Raw genomic sequence first — 14,129 nt, 5'->3', positions numbered from 1 at the left:
TTCCAGGACTTCAATGTTAGTGATGTGATCCTGCCAGTGGATCTTGAGGATGCTGCGGAGGCAGCGCTGATGGAAGCGCTCCAGAAGGCAACCGTGACGGTGGTATAGGACCCATGACTCTGCACCATGCAGAAGGGTGGTGAGGACTATGGCTTTGTACACTTAGAGTTTGGTCTATGCCCTGAGGCTGTGGTTGCTCCACTCTAATTTGTAGAGTCTGACGAATGTACTGTTTGCTTTTGAGAGCCTATTGTCCAGTTCCTTGTCTATGGTGGCATCAAATGAGATGATGCACCCCAAATAAGTAAATTGCTTGATTTGATAGATAAGAGTAGATAGCAAGAAACTGTTCTCATTGCTGGAAGAGTCAAGAACCAAAAGACACTGATTTAAGGTGAATGGCAAAAGAACCAATGGTGACATAAGGAAAAACTTTTTACGCAGCGAGTGGTTTGGATCTGGAGTGCGCTACCTGAGATTATGGTGGAATCAGATTCAACTGTGGCTTTAAAAAGGGAATTGGATAAGCACCTGAAGTGAAACAATTTGCTGGGCTATGGGGAAAGGACGGGTAAGTGGGACTAGCTGAGTTTCTCTTGTAGAGAACTGGCATGGCCTCAACTGGCCAAAAGGCCTCCATCTGTACTGTAATCATTCTATGATTCAATGATCTACAAGAATCACTGCAGCAACTCACAAAGGCTCTGTCGACAGCACCTTCCAAACCCATGATCTGTGCACCTAGAAGAACAAGGGCAGCAGGTGCATGGGAATACCACCATCTATAAGTTTCTTTCCAAGTCACACACCATCCTGACTTGGAACTATATCACCGTTCTTTCCTCGTCACTGGAATAAAATCCTAGCACTCCATTCCTAACAGCAGTGTGGCTGTACCTATAGTACATGCACTGCTGTGGTTTAAGAAGGGGGCTCAGCACCACCTTCTTAAGGGCAATTAGGGATGGGCAATAAATGCTGGCCTTGTCAGCATGCCACCATCTGATGAATGAATAAAAAAAAACAGAGCCACAGTGACCTCCCTTATAGAACTGAGATGTTGAAAATAATGCCTGCTCCAGCCTGGTTGGAGCACAACGCAAAGCTGCTTAAGGCCATGTCTACCTTTATAGCCACTGCCAATGCTTTTCTCACCCTGCTTTGAGGCTGCCCTTCCCCTTGCAACAAGTGGCAGATTTCAGTCAGCACCTCAGAGTAGGAATAAACTGGTCATTAGCACGTTGGCAGGCTGTGATTAGTGGGATACCACAAGGGTAAGTACTTGGGCCCCAGCTATTCACAATATATCAATGATTTAGATGTGAGGGCCAAATGCAATATTTCCAAGTTCATGAACGACACAAAATCAGGTGGGAATGTTTGTTGTGAGGAAGAGGCAAAGCGGCTTCAAGGGGATTTTGACAGGCTAAATGAATGGGCAAGAACATGGCAGATGGAATATAATGTGGAAAAATATGAGGTTACCCACTTTGATAGGAGGAATAGATGTGTAGAGTATTTCTTAAATGGTAAGAGGTTAGAAAGTGTAGATGTACTGAGGAACCTGGGTGTCCTCGTCAATAAGTCACTGAAAGCTAACATGCAGGTGCAGCAAGCAGTTAGGAAGGCTAATGGTATGTTAGCCTTTATCGCAAGAGGATTGAATACGGGAATACCGAAGTCTTGCTTCAATTGTATAGAACCTTGGTTAGACTGCACCTGGAGTTCTGTGTGCACTTTTGGTCCCCTTACCTGAGGAAGAATATTATTGCCATAGAGGGAGTGCAACAAAGGTCCACCAGACCTGTTCCCGGGATGGCGGAACTGTCCAATGAAGAGAGATTGGAGAAACTGGGCTTGTATTCTCCAGAGTTTTGAAGAATGAGAGGTGATCTCATTGAAACCTACAAAGTACTTAAAGGGATAGACAGAGTAGATGCAGATACGATGTTTCCCCTGGTTGGGGAGTCTAGAACAAGGGGACACAATTTCAAAATAAGGGGGAAGTCATTTAGGACAGAGATGAGGAGAAAGGTCTTTACTCAGAGGGTTGTAAATCTTTGGAATTCTCTACCGCAGAGGGCTGTGGAAGCTCAGTCATTGAGAATGTTTAAAGCAGAGATTGACAGATTTCTAAATACCAATAACATAAAAGGGTATGGGGATAGTGTGGGGAAAAGGCATTGAAGTGGATGATCAGCCATGATCGTATTGAATGCTCGATGGGCTGAATGACCTACTCCTGCTTCTAATTTCCTATGTTCCCTAGTGAAGTGGGCACACTACACACACTGGGCTGAATTTTAGTATCATATTGCTGGGAGTGGTGGCGGGTGTGCAAAATGGCGGCGGTCCCACTTGTGATGTTAGCAGCCATGCCACTACGATTATGTGGAAGGCGGCCATTCAACATAATGATGGCAGCCGTCCCCATGATCATGCGGCAGGGGCAGCAATGGCGACGCCATTCACTGGGTCACCTGATGTTGGAGCAGGTGCTGGTGCGATCTTTAAAAGGCTACCAGCCCTGCATTTGCACTAGTATGCTTTAATCAATATCTTCCTGAGGCTTCACTTCTGTGTTGTTTAAAAAATTTTTATTCAGACAAATCACTTGTTCCCCACCTCTGCCCCCCAGCCCCATAAACAATCCACCAGCTGAATTGTCCCACCCTTCACAGACAAATCACTTGCACAGTTCTCCCACCCATCCAATTCCCCTAGATAATACCAGTAGTTGCTTACCCTCTCGAGGCACTAAAAGCTCTCGACCCGGTGGTGTCAGTCTTTTAAAGACGTGAAACTGAAGGCTCGTGAGTGCCACACATCCAACACAAGATTGTGAACGCCTCGTAATATTGCAATGAATGACATTTACATGTATGCTAAATAGTATTTAGCGGGTGTAAATGATCATGCCATTTCATTGGGTGGAAGTGCCGCCATGGCACTTCGCTGCCTCAGACAGAATCGGGAAGTAGCATTACTGCACGGGTTCCGTGGTGGACATCTCCACACAGATTCTGCAGCCACTCGCCTGAAATCCCGCCTTTCAGAGGACCATAAAATCCAGCCCACTTTTTCTTCACTAAGTCCCACACCACCCTGACTTCAACTCCACCTGGCAGTACAAACTTCTAAACACTTCTACCAACTCAGCAATAGCCAGTAGAAAACAATCAGCAACTATCCTGAAAGTAGTTGATGATCCCTTTAAATAATGCTGGTGGGAAGATGCGTTTGGTGGTGGCATCACGCTGGAGGTGGCGGAAATGGTGGAGGATGATCCTTTGGAAGTGGAGGCTGGTGGGGTGGAAAGTGAGGACAAGGGCAACCCTGTCGCGGTTCTGGGAGGGAGGGGAACGGGTGAGGGCAGAAGTGCAGGAAATGGGTCGGACACGGTTGAGGGCCCTCTCAACCACAGTGGGGGGAATCCTCGATTGAGGAAAAAGGAAGATATATCAGAAGCGGTGTTGTGGAAGGTTGCCTCATCAGAACAGATGCATCGGAGATGGAGAAACTGGGAGAATATGATGGAGTCCTGACAGGAGCCAGGGTGTGAGGAAGTGTAGTCAAGGTAGCCATGGGAATTGGAGGGCTTAGAATGAATATTAATAGAAAGCTTTTCCCCAGAGATGGAGACAGAGAAGTCAAGGAACAGAAGTGAAGTGTCGGAAATAGACCATATAAAGGTGAGAGAAGGGTGGAAATTGAAAGCAAAGTTGATGAAGTTTTTCAGTTTGGGGCGAGAGCAGGAAGCAGCACCTGTACATTCATCAATGTATCGTAAAAAGAGTTGAGGGAGGGGGCCTAAGTAGGACTGGAACAAGGAATGTTCAAGATATCCCATAAAAAGACAGGCACAACTAGGACCCATGTGGGTACACATAGCAACACCTTTTACTTGAAGGATGAGTGGAGTTGAAGGAGAAGTTGTTCAATGTGAGAACACGTTCAGCCAGGCGGAGGAGGTTGGTGAATGGGGACTGGTTGGGCCTCTGTTCAAGGAAGAAGCAGAGAGCCCTCAAACCATCCTGGTGGGGGATGGAGGTTTAAAGAGATTGGACGTACATAGTGAAGAGGAGGCGGTTAGGGCCAGGAAACTAGAAATTGTCAAAATGACATAGGGTGTCAGAAGAGTCACGGATGTAGGTGGGAAGAGACTGTAGCAGGGTAGAAACAATAGAGTCAAGATAGGAAGAAATAAGTTCAGTGGGGCAGGAACAGGCTGAAATGATGGGTCTACCAAGACAGTCCTGTTTGTGGATTTTAGGAAGGAGGTAGAGGCAGGCTGTCCAGGGTTGTGGGACTATGAGATTGGAGAGGGAAGATCTCCGGAGGAGATGCGGTCAATGACACTCCTGGAGACAGTGACTTGATGTTCGGTGGTGGGGTCATGGTCTGGGGGAGGTAGGAAGAAATGTCTGAGAGTTGGCACTCAGCCTCTAAAGGTAGAGGTTGGTATGCCGGACATCAACAGCACCACCCTTGTCAGCAGGTTTGATCACAATGTTGGGGTTAGACCTGAGAGAACGGAATGCAGTAAGATCGGAGGGTGTCAGGTTGGAGTGAGTGAGGGGAGCAGAGAAATTGAGATGGCCGATGTCACGCCGATAGTTCTCAATGAAGAGATCGAGCGTGGGTAAGAGGCCAGAGGGAGGGGTCCAGGTGGAGGGAGAATACTGGAGGTGGGTGAAAGGGTCCGCTGGTCGTGGGGAGGACTCGTGGTCAAAGAAGTGTGCACAGAGGCGAAGACGACAGAAGAAGAGCTCAACGTCATGCCGAGCGCGAAATTCATTGAGGTGGGGGCGTAAGGGGATAAAACTGAGTCCTTTGTTAAGTGCAAATTGTTCAGCGTCAGAGAGGGGAAGGTCAGAGGGTATTGTGAATACATGGCAAGGGGTCAGATTAGGAGAAGGGATGGGGTCAGAGGGAGGTGAAAGAGAAGCAGGATCTGTATAAACTATTGGACAGCAAAAGGCAGATCTAAGAAATTCCTATAGTTAACGTTTCAAGACCGGTAACAAAACAAATTCAGAATCTGTAGCCAAACGGAGGTAAAAGTCACATGAGTGGTAATCTGGTGGAGCAGATGAACCACCTGTTATAGAACCAGTTCAGTTTTAATTCCATTGATTCTGATGTTTCTATAATAGGCTGATAATCCATTCTACCAGATCAGTGGCCATGGAATGAAGATGAAAATTTACCACACATATTGGAAAATTCTAAACTTTAATCAAAATTAGATTTAGAATTAACTAATATTTGTTAAAATAATGTTAGTATCCTTCTGGTAATGTAGATCTCTGAAAGCCAGCATGCACTTTTGTTACATTAAACTAAATCCTTTATAGAACGAGCCTGATCTTCATTCCATCGAAATCAAATAAATGAAAATTGGGTGTGGGCTCTAGGATGAGTTATAACCAGATTCATGCAGTGAAGATGAAAATTTACCCCTTTGTCTTTCCAATAGAGTTCTTGGCTAAGTAGCCTCTTTGAAAGAATCCTCTCTTCCATTCCTCAGAGGTAAAGAAGTGTGATCTTGGAGCCATGGCATGTCAAAAATCATGCTTTGATTCCTGTAACTTTGTAGACAATTTAGAAATCCATAGAGATTCCAAAAACAGCAGTATAGTATAATAAAATATAGGGTTGTTACTGGGACGAATGTGTGAGCGTCATCACAGAAAGTGATGTAACAGAACTTGCATAGAACCTCGTGTAGAGTGAAACTTGAAGCCATAGTTAGCAGATGCATGTAAATAAACTCCTGTTCCTGTAACTGTCAATCTCTTATTATGAGACTAATCAACATCAGATTATATGGTGGCAGCGGTAAACTGAAGAAGACATGGAAAATTGACTGCCCTTATTGGAGAACTTTGAGAAAGTAACTGGACAGAACCTGGCGGAGGCATGGCGGAAATGGTCCAAAGATTTACTAGGTAAATTTACCGTACTGCATCGGGTCTCGTGCAGAAGTCCGAGAAGGAGCAGGTCAATACGTTATATGCCATGGGGGAGTGCGCGGATGACATTCTCATAACATGGGGCATAGACGAACAAAGAGCTACGTACGAGGAGGTTATTAAAGCTCTGGAGTCATATTGTAATGTCAGAAAAAATGTGATTGTTGAGTATACCAAGTTTAATAAATGGTCTCAGCAGAGAGGAGAATGCATTGACTTTTTTTATCACTGAGTTATATAAGCTTGCTGAAGATTGTGAATATGGCAGTTTGCGCGAAGAGTTAATTAGAGATAGGATCGTGGTCGGAGTACCAGACGATGCTTTCTCAGATCATCTGCATCTACATGAACCAAGGTGATTCAGCTAAGCAGGCAAGCAAATGTTAGAAAATGTAACCTTGTTGTCGTTCCAGGGGCCAGGGAGAATCCGATCCCTAAAGTAGCAGACTCCATTGAATACTTCAACAGAGTGAAGGCAAAAAATGGCGGTCAAAGACAGGAAAGGCGGGAAGAGCATCTAGAGGCAGCAGCATCTCACTGCAGTATGTGTGGCCGTGTGAGGCACCAGCAGGAAAATTAACCATCCAAAGAAGTGGAGTGTTTCGTATGTAAAAAGAGGGGGCACTGCCGATTGGTATGCTGCAGCAAGACACCAGGGCTGCAAAATATAAAATGCAAGCACAAAGTAAATAAGAAAAATAACAAAGTACAGGAGGTACAATGTGTTGAATTACTGTTTCTAGGAGAAATCCACGGAGCAAGTGAGGATTCCTGGACAGCAGAGCTTCTTTTAGGAGCTATCAGACAAGATTCAAACTGGACACTGGAGCAGCAGTTCCAGTACTGGCAGACACAGAACCTTGCTGGAGAAAGTAAGTATCATACCTATTGTATGGACCTGGAGGCATTGAGTTGAAAGTAATAGGAGAGCTGAAAATGATTGAGTTACCGGGGCAAAGAAATTCCTGAGATATATATTATTAAGAATCAGGATTGCTCGCTATTAAGCAGAAATGTTTGCATACACTTACAGTTAATATGCAAAGTTGAAGAGCTTAAAGGTACAGAGAAACAGCCAAGGAATTTTAGGCTGAATTCCCTAAATTGATTGGGAAAACTAAAAACGGGTTACCACATCATATTAAGAAAATATACAGAACTATTGTGCTTATATACACGAAGAAAGGTTCCACACTTACTCTTAGAGAAAGTTAAGAAAGGAAATGAGATAATAACCAAACAGGGAGTCATCTCACCAGTTACTAAGCCCACTGTATGGTGTTCAGGTATGGTTCCAGGGAAGAAACCAAATGGGTCCATACGAATTTGTGTAGACTTTACACAATTAAACATGGCTGTAGAGTGGGAAATACATCCAATGGCATCTGGCAAAGCTAGGGAACAACATGATTTTTCACAAAATTAGATGCTAACAGTGGATTTTGGCAAGTACCTTTAGATGAAGAATCTAAACTATGGGTGACTTTTATAACACGATTTGGAAGATTCTGTTTTAACAGATTACCTTTTGGAATTACATCAGTACCAGACATTTTCCAAAGAACGATGTCCAGAATCCTGGCGGGATTGGAAGGGATCATCTGTCACATGGACGACGTATTGATCCACGGTGCAAGTCAGCAGGAATAAGATGCGACAGTGTGAGCAGTGTTGCAGAGACTGTAGGAAGCTGGTCTAATGCTGAATGGGAAATGTGTCTTTTCACAACAAACGGTGAAATTTCTAGGTCATATTATTGATAGATCAGGCATCAGAGCAGACCCTCAAAAAATGAAAGTCATCAAAGACTTTCTTGAGCCTAAGAAAATCACAGAATTACAAAGGTTTATGGGCATGGTCAATCAGGTGGGAAAGTTTTTGCCGAATCTGACTATGGTAAATGAACCACTGCGACAGTTATTAAAGAATGACAAGGTCTGGTGTTGGAGTGAGGTCCAAGAAGCTTTTGAAAAAAATCAAGCAGACACTTCTTTCTCCAGAAGAACTAACACATTATGATCCAAAATTACCAACCGTTATAGCAACGGATGTATCAGCAACAGGGCTAGGTGCAATCTTGTTTCAGGTACAAAGCGATGGGAGTCGCAGGCCTATATATGTCGCATCTTGTTCTTTGACAGAAACAGAGCAAAAATACGCAATGACAGAGAAGGAAGTGCCGGCAGCAACTTGGGCATGCAAGAAATTCTCTGACTATGTGTTAGGTCTTCAATTTAAGGTTGAAAGGGAACACAAAGGTTACTAACTCTGCTAATACAAAAGAAGTAGCAAAGATATCCTCAGGCAAATGGTGAAGCTGAGAGAGGTGTAAGGACTGTGAAATCTTTATTAAAGAAGAATGAAGATTTTTAATTAATACTTTTGAGCTATAGAGAAATACCATTTCAGAATGGTTTAGCCTTATGCGAATTGTTGATGGCATGAAGGTTAAGAATACAACTTCCTAAACTTCCAAGAATGCTTAAACCACAACTGAGTACAAAAGACTTGGAAAAAGTGAAGGAGAGAGAGAAGAGAGGAAGATCCATTCAATCCAAGAATTATGACAAACATCACAGAACCAAAAACCCGACAAATTTACAACCTGGAGGATTAATTTGGGTTAGACACCAGCGAAGGTATGGGAAGTGGTAGACCAATCACCATATCCACAATAGTACATTGTCCAAACTGACCAAGGGATGATAAGAAGAAATAGAAGGTGGTGAGATCAAAGAAGTAGCAGATCCAAGAGGGACAATCATCTCAAGAAGTTGATGCACCTACAGAGCTGCAATCAGCCATCAACCCAGAGGACATTCCAAAGAACTTGAGTCATCAAATAGTTCTGCTGAAAGTACAAAGAATGAGAAGGAGGAACTAAAAGACTCGAAACCCCAGACATCTTCTAAAGAGAGAAGAAAGCATATGGCAGACTTGTAAAAAACACCATAGTGATTAACATTCTGAGAACTGAAGTCAGAGACTTGGGGGGAGATGTAGAATGGTAGAATATTTATGGCACAGAAAGAGGCCACTTGGCCCATTGTGTCTGTGCCAGCCGAAAAAAAAGGGCCACCTAGCCTAATCTCACTTTCCAGTATTTGGTCCGTAGCCCTGCAGGTTACAGCACTTCAGGTGTACACCCAGGCACCTTTTAAATGAGATGAGGTTTTCTGCCTCTACCACCTTTTCAGGCAGTGAGTTCCAGACCCCCACCACCCTCTGCTGAAAAGAAAATCCTCACCTCCCTTCTAATCCTTCTACCAATCACTTTAAATCTATGCCCCCTAGTTACTGATCTCTCTGCTAAGGCAAATAGGCCCTTCCCATTACTCTATTCAGGCCCCTCACAATTTTGTACATCTCAATCAAATCTCCCCAGCCTCCTCTGTTCCAAGGAGAACAACCTCAGCCTATCCAATCTTTCCTCATAGCTGCAATTTTCCAAACTTCATAACATCCCTGTAAATCTCCTCTGTACCCTCTCTAGTGCAATTACATCCTTTCTGTGATGAGGTGACCAGAACTGCACACAGTGCTCAGGTTGTGGCCTAACTAATGTTTTCAATAACCTCCCTACTCTTATATTGTATGCCTTTTTAATAAACGAAATATGCTTTCTTAACCACCTTATCGACCTGCCCTGTTACCTTCAGGGATCAGTGGACATACATTCCAAGGTCCCTCACTTCCCTTACACCTCTCAGTATCCTTCTGTTATTGTGTATTCTTTTGCCTTGTTTGACTTCCCCAAATGCATTACCTCACACTTCTCTGGTTTAAATTCCATTTTCCAATTTTCTGCCCACCTGACCAGTCCATTGCTATCTTCCTGCAGTCTACAGCTATCCTCCTCGCTATCAACCATGTGGCTAATTTTTATGTCGTCTGCAAACTTCTTGATCATTCTCCCTTCATTTATATGAACATATGAATTAGGAGCGAAAGTAGGCCCCTTGAACCTGCTCTGCCATTCAACAAGAACATGGTTCATCTGTTTGTGTTTCGAATTCCACACTCCCATCTACCCCCGATAACCTTTGATTTCCTTGCCTAACAAGGCGGCACAGTGGCGCAGTGGTTAGCACCGCAGCCTCACAGCTCCAGCGACCCGGGTTGAATTCTGGGTACTGCCTGTGTGGAGTTTGCAAGTTCTCCCTGTGTCTGCGTGGATTTCCTCCGGGTGCTCCGGTTTCCTCCCACATGCCAAAGACTTGCAGGTTGATAGGTAAATTGGCCATTATAAATTACCCCTAGGATAGGTAGGTGATAGGGAAATATAGGGACTGGTGGGGATGTGGTAGGAACTATGGAATTAGTATAAATGGGTGGTTGATGGTCGGCACAGACTCGGTGGGCCGAAGGGCCTGTTTCAGTGCCGTATCTCTAAAAAAAAAAGAATCTATCTACCACCGCATTGAAAAATATTCAATGATCCCGCCTCCACAACCTTCAGAGCAGAGAGTTCCAAAGTTGCACAACCCTCAGAGAAAAAATTTCTCCTCATCTCTCTCCTAAAAGGGCGACCCCTAATTTTAAAACAGTGCCCCTCTCTTAACTCTTAATGTATTGTTCAAACATCTTTGGGTTCTCCTTGAATTTACTTGCCAATATTCTTTCATACCCTCTTTTTACTTTCCTAATTTCCTTTTTGATTTCACCCCTCCACTTTCTGTACTCCTCTTGATTTCCTCAGTGTCTGACATAAGCTTTCCTTTTCTGCCTTATCGTACTCTGTAAGCTCCTTGACATCCAGGGGGCTCTAGATTTGTCCGTCCCACCCTTTTCGATGTGGGAACATGTTTACTCTGAACCCTCTGAATCTCCCCTATGAATGCCTCTCACTATTCTGTAGTATAATGTAGTGTAATGTAATACAGGGTTGTTACCGGACAGAATATGAAAATCGTCTGAGTGTTATCACAGGAAGTGATGTAACAGAACTTGTACAGAACCTCGTGTAGAGTGAAACTGGAAGTGATAGACAGCAGATGCATGTAAATAAACTCCTGTTCCTGTAACCATTGATCTCCCAAATATTCTGATATAAAACTAATCAGCATCAGAATATTACAAGCTGCAGCAATTAATCCTTTTGTTTAGTTTGATTTGTGGGGTCTTCAACTTTATTTTGCAGAACTTCCCCTTTTGAGGAATTTAATTTATTTTCCTTTTCTCAAAATACTTCAGATACATTTATACTAGCAATCTTTTCAACATGGCTCAGTTCGAATTTTTGACAACCATAAAGTATTTGATTTGATTTTGTAATGCCTCTTATTCTCTTTCAAACACAATGGTTAAATATCTACTATATTGCTTTCCATTCCATTCTAAGCAGATCATGAATCAAATGCAACTGCGAGATGCACCTATGCTGTCTTAAGTCAGCCCCAAGGAAATAAGAAGCTCAGAAAGATCCTTTGCCTCGTATAATGTCTACGGTATTATTACTGTAACTTTCGACAAGATCTTGCCTGCCCAGCTGTTAGGAAGATAAACAAAGTAAGTTGATTAAGTACAAAACCAGTGGGAACAAGTTAGTGACTCTTGAACAATAGAAACACAAATTCAAGAGAATTTAGGCTCCAGAATTTATACACTGTGCCATTTCTTTATCACAGTAGCTCTACAAAATAATTGCACCCAAGAAACTTTACACCTGATTTTCCCAGCTTTCTTGAAGTAGAAGAATTTGTCTTCACTCAACAGTTTTACATAGCAACTTTCACATAGCTGTGTCAGATCAGGAAGTCAGTGATAGGAATGGTTACTTTAGTGATGTTAGTATAGTATTCCTGTAAACTGAGGATATCTCCTCTATCAACTTAAATTATCTCACATGCTGAGGTGCAATTTTCTTTTTTTAAAAACATATAGGCTCACCGTCAACAAACGGGAGATTATCAGATTCTAAAAATCAGATGAAATGTTCTACTTATTGTCCAAAGATGAGTATAAGACTCAATCAAAATGATGTTCAAAAGATGTAACAGCACATATGTAATCGAAATAATCTAATGTAAACTAAATAAAATGAATATGGATGACAAGAAAAATTGAATAAATTAAAATAGAGCATCAGAGGAGGAGCAAAAACATTATGACTGCAGGAAGAGTTTACATCCTCTCTCAGCTGCAGAACCTTGACATTTGGACTTCATGTCACCTGCAGTTAAAATTCCATTTGAAGAATGCAATGCAATCTGCTTCTGTAGAGGCATCAACCTACAAAAGGCTCCTGTAATATGATTTCAACATGCTGGCTGATCGAATGGAAAGAGCAATTGCCTAGAGAGAGCTTCATTACCTTCATAATTTCCCAGAGGTCTGTCCACATGCAGGTTGGTGGACATGCTCAAAAAAGGTCTAGCAGCAGGGATACAGCTCTGGCTGGAATTGGCCTGAATGGGTAGGACAACTCAACCATTGTAGCAAAAAACATGGCAATACCAGTTGTGAGCTGTTTTTCAAGGTGTACAGGATGACTTCAATCTCATGAGTCCCACTGACATCCAGCTGCCACAAATCTCACTTATTCCTGCCACTACAGAAGCACCCAGCAGCAGAACAGAATAAATTGTAGGTCACATAAAACATGCAAATTTAAATTTAGCATTCCAAGCGTGGAGTCCGTGCAATGATAATCATTTCAGACAAGCAAAGGCCCACATCAGATTCACACAGGCATTTAGACCACTGGTAAATTGGTCAGGGCAATGTTTAGGTGTCTCTGGAAGCTTTCAATCCTCCTTCATTATCTGATGGCCTGGGTCGTGTTCTCAGATCTCCTGCCTTCATGGTGGCAAATGTGAAATTTAGGGATCTGAAAGGGTTACTGAATTGTGGACAGATTTCACTGGAGTTTGCAAGAATGTTGCAAGTTCTGGGATACAGGAACAGATTGGAATCCAAGGTGTAATTTGTCATTCAGTTGCTAAAAGCTCATGATCTGGTTCTCGGACGAACTGGACCAATATCCATACCATTTCCCACCAGACTGGTTGCGCTTGAAATGGGCTATTCTCTTTCTTGTAGAAAATTAGAATTAGAAAAAATGTCAGTAGAAATTTCATAAAATATAAGCAAGTGGGGATCAAAAACTAAACTTCAAAAAGGTCAAGAGTGCTTGAATTTCAATGTATTTGGCATTGTTTACAGAGTTCTGTTAACAGAGTGGAGTTTGTAAGTTCTCCCTGTGTCTGCATGGGTTTCCTCCGGGTGCTCCGGTTTCCTCCCACATGCCAAAAGACTTGCAGGTTGATGGGTAAATTGGCCATTATAAATTGCCCCTAGTATAGGTAGGTGATAGGGAAATATAGGGACAGGTGGGGATGTGGTAGGGATATGGAATTAGTGTAGGATTAGTATAAATGTGTGGTTGATGGTCGGCACAGACTCGGTGGGCTGAAGGGCCTGTTTCAGTGCTCTATCTCTAACTAACTTATGGAGCTACCAACCAAACTTTTAAAAATGTTTATAAACCGGCTCTATTTTGACAAATTTGGGCTAACTTTAAGATTGTGTGCTCCCAGCTTGGAACTTCACTTTGCAAGAGCGTATACTGGGAATTCAAATGTAAAGCACATGCAAAGATTCCCAATATGCACTCATAAGAACATAAGAAATAGGAGCAGGACTAGGCCATTCTTCCCCTCAAGCCTGCCCGCCATTCAACAAGATCCTGGCTGATCTGATCATGGCCTCAATTCCACTTTCCTGCCTGTTCCCAATAACCCTTGAATCCCTTGTTGATCAAAAATCAGTCTAACTCAACCTTGAATATATTCAATGACTCAGCCTCTACTGTTCTCTGGGAAAGTGAATTCCAAGCATTAATGACCCTCTGAGAGAAGAAATTTCTCCTCATCTCCAATTTAAATGGGAGACTCTTATTCTGAAACTGCACCCCCAAGTTCTAGATTCCCCCACGAGGGGAAACATCCTCTCAGCGCCTATCCTGTTAAGATCCTCAGAATCTTCTAAACTCCAATGAGTATAGGCCCGAACTGCTCAACCTTTCCTCATAAAACAACCCCTTCATCCGAGGAATCAACCTAGTGAACCTTCTCTGAACTGCCTCCTTAAATAAAGAGACCAAAACTGTACACAGTGCTCTTTGTAGAAAGACTTCCCTACTTTTATACTCCA

The sequence above is a fragment of the Heterodontus francisci genome, chromosome 4 (assembly GCF_036365525.1).
Source record: "Heterodontus francisci isolate sHetFra1 chromosome 4, sHetFra1.hap1, whole genome shotgun sequence".
Lineage (NCBI taxonomy): Eukaryota > Metazoa > Chordata > Chondrichthyes > Heterodontiformes > Heterodontidae > Heterodontus > Heterodontus francisci.
Note: the sequence above shows the minus strand (reverse complement) of the source record.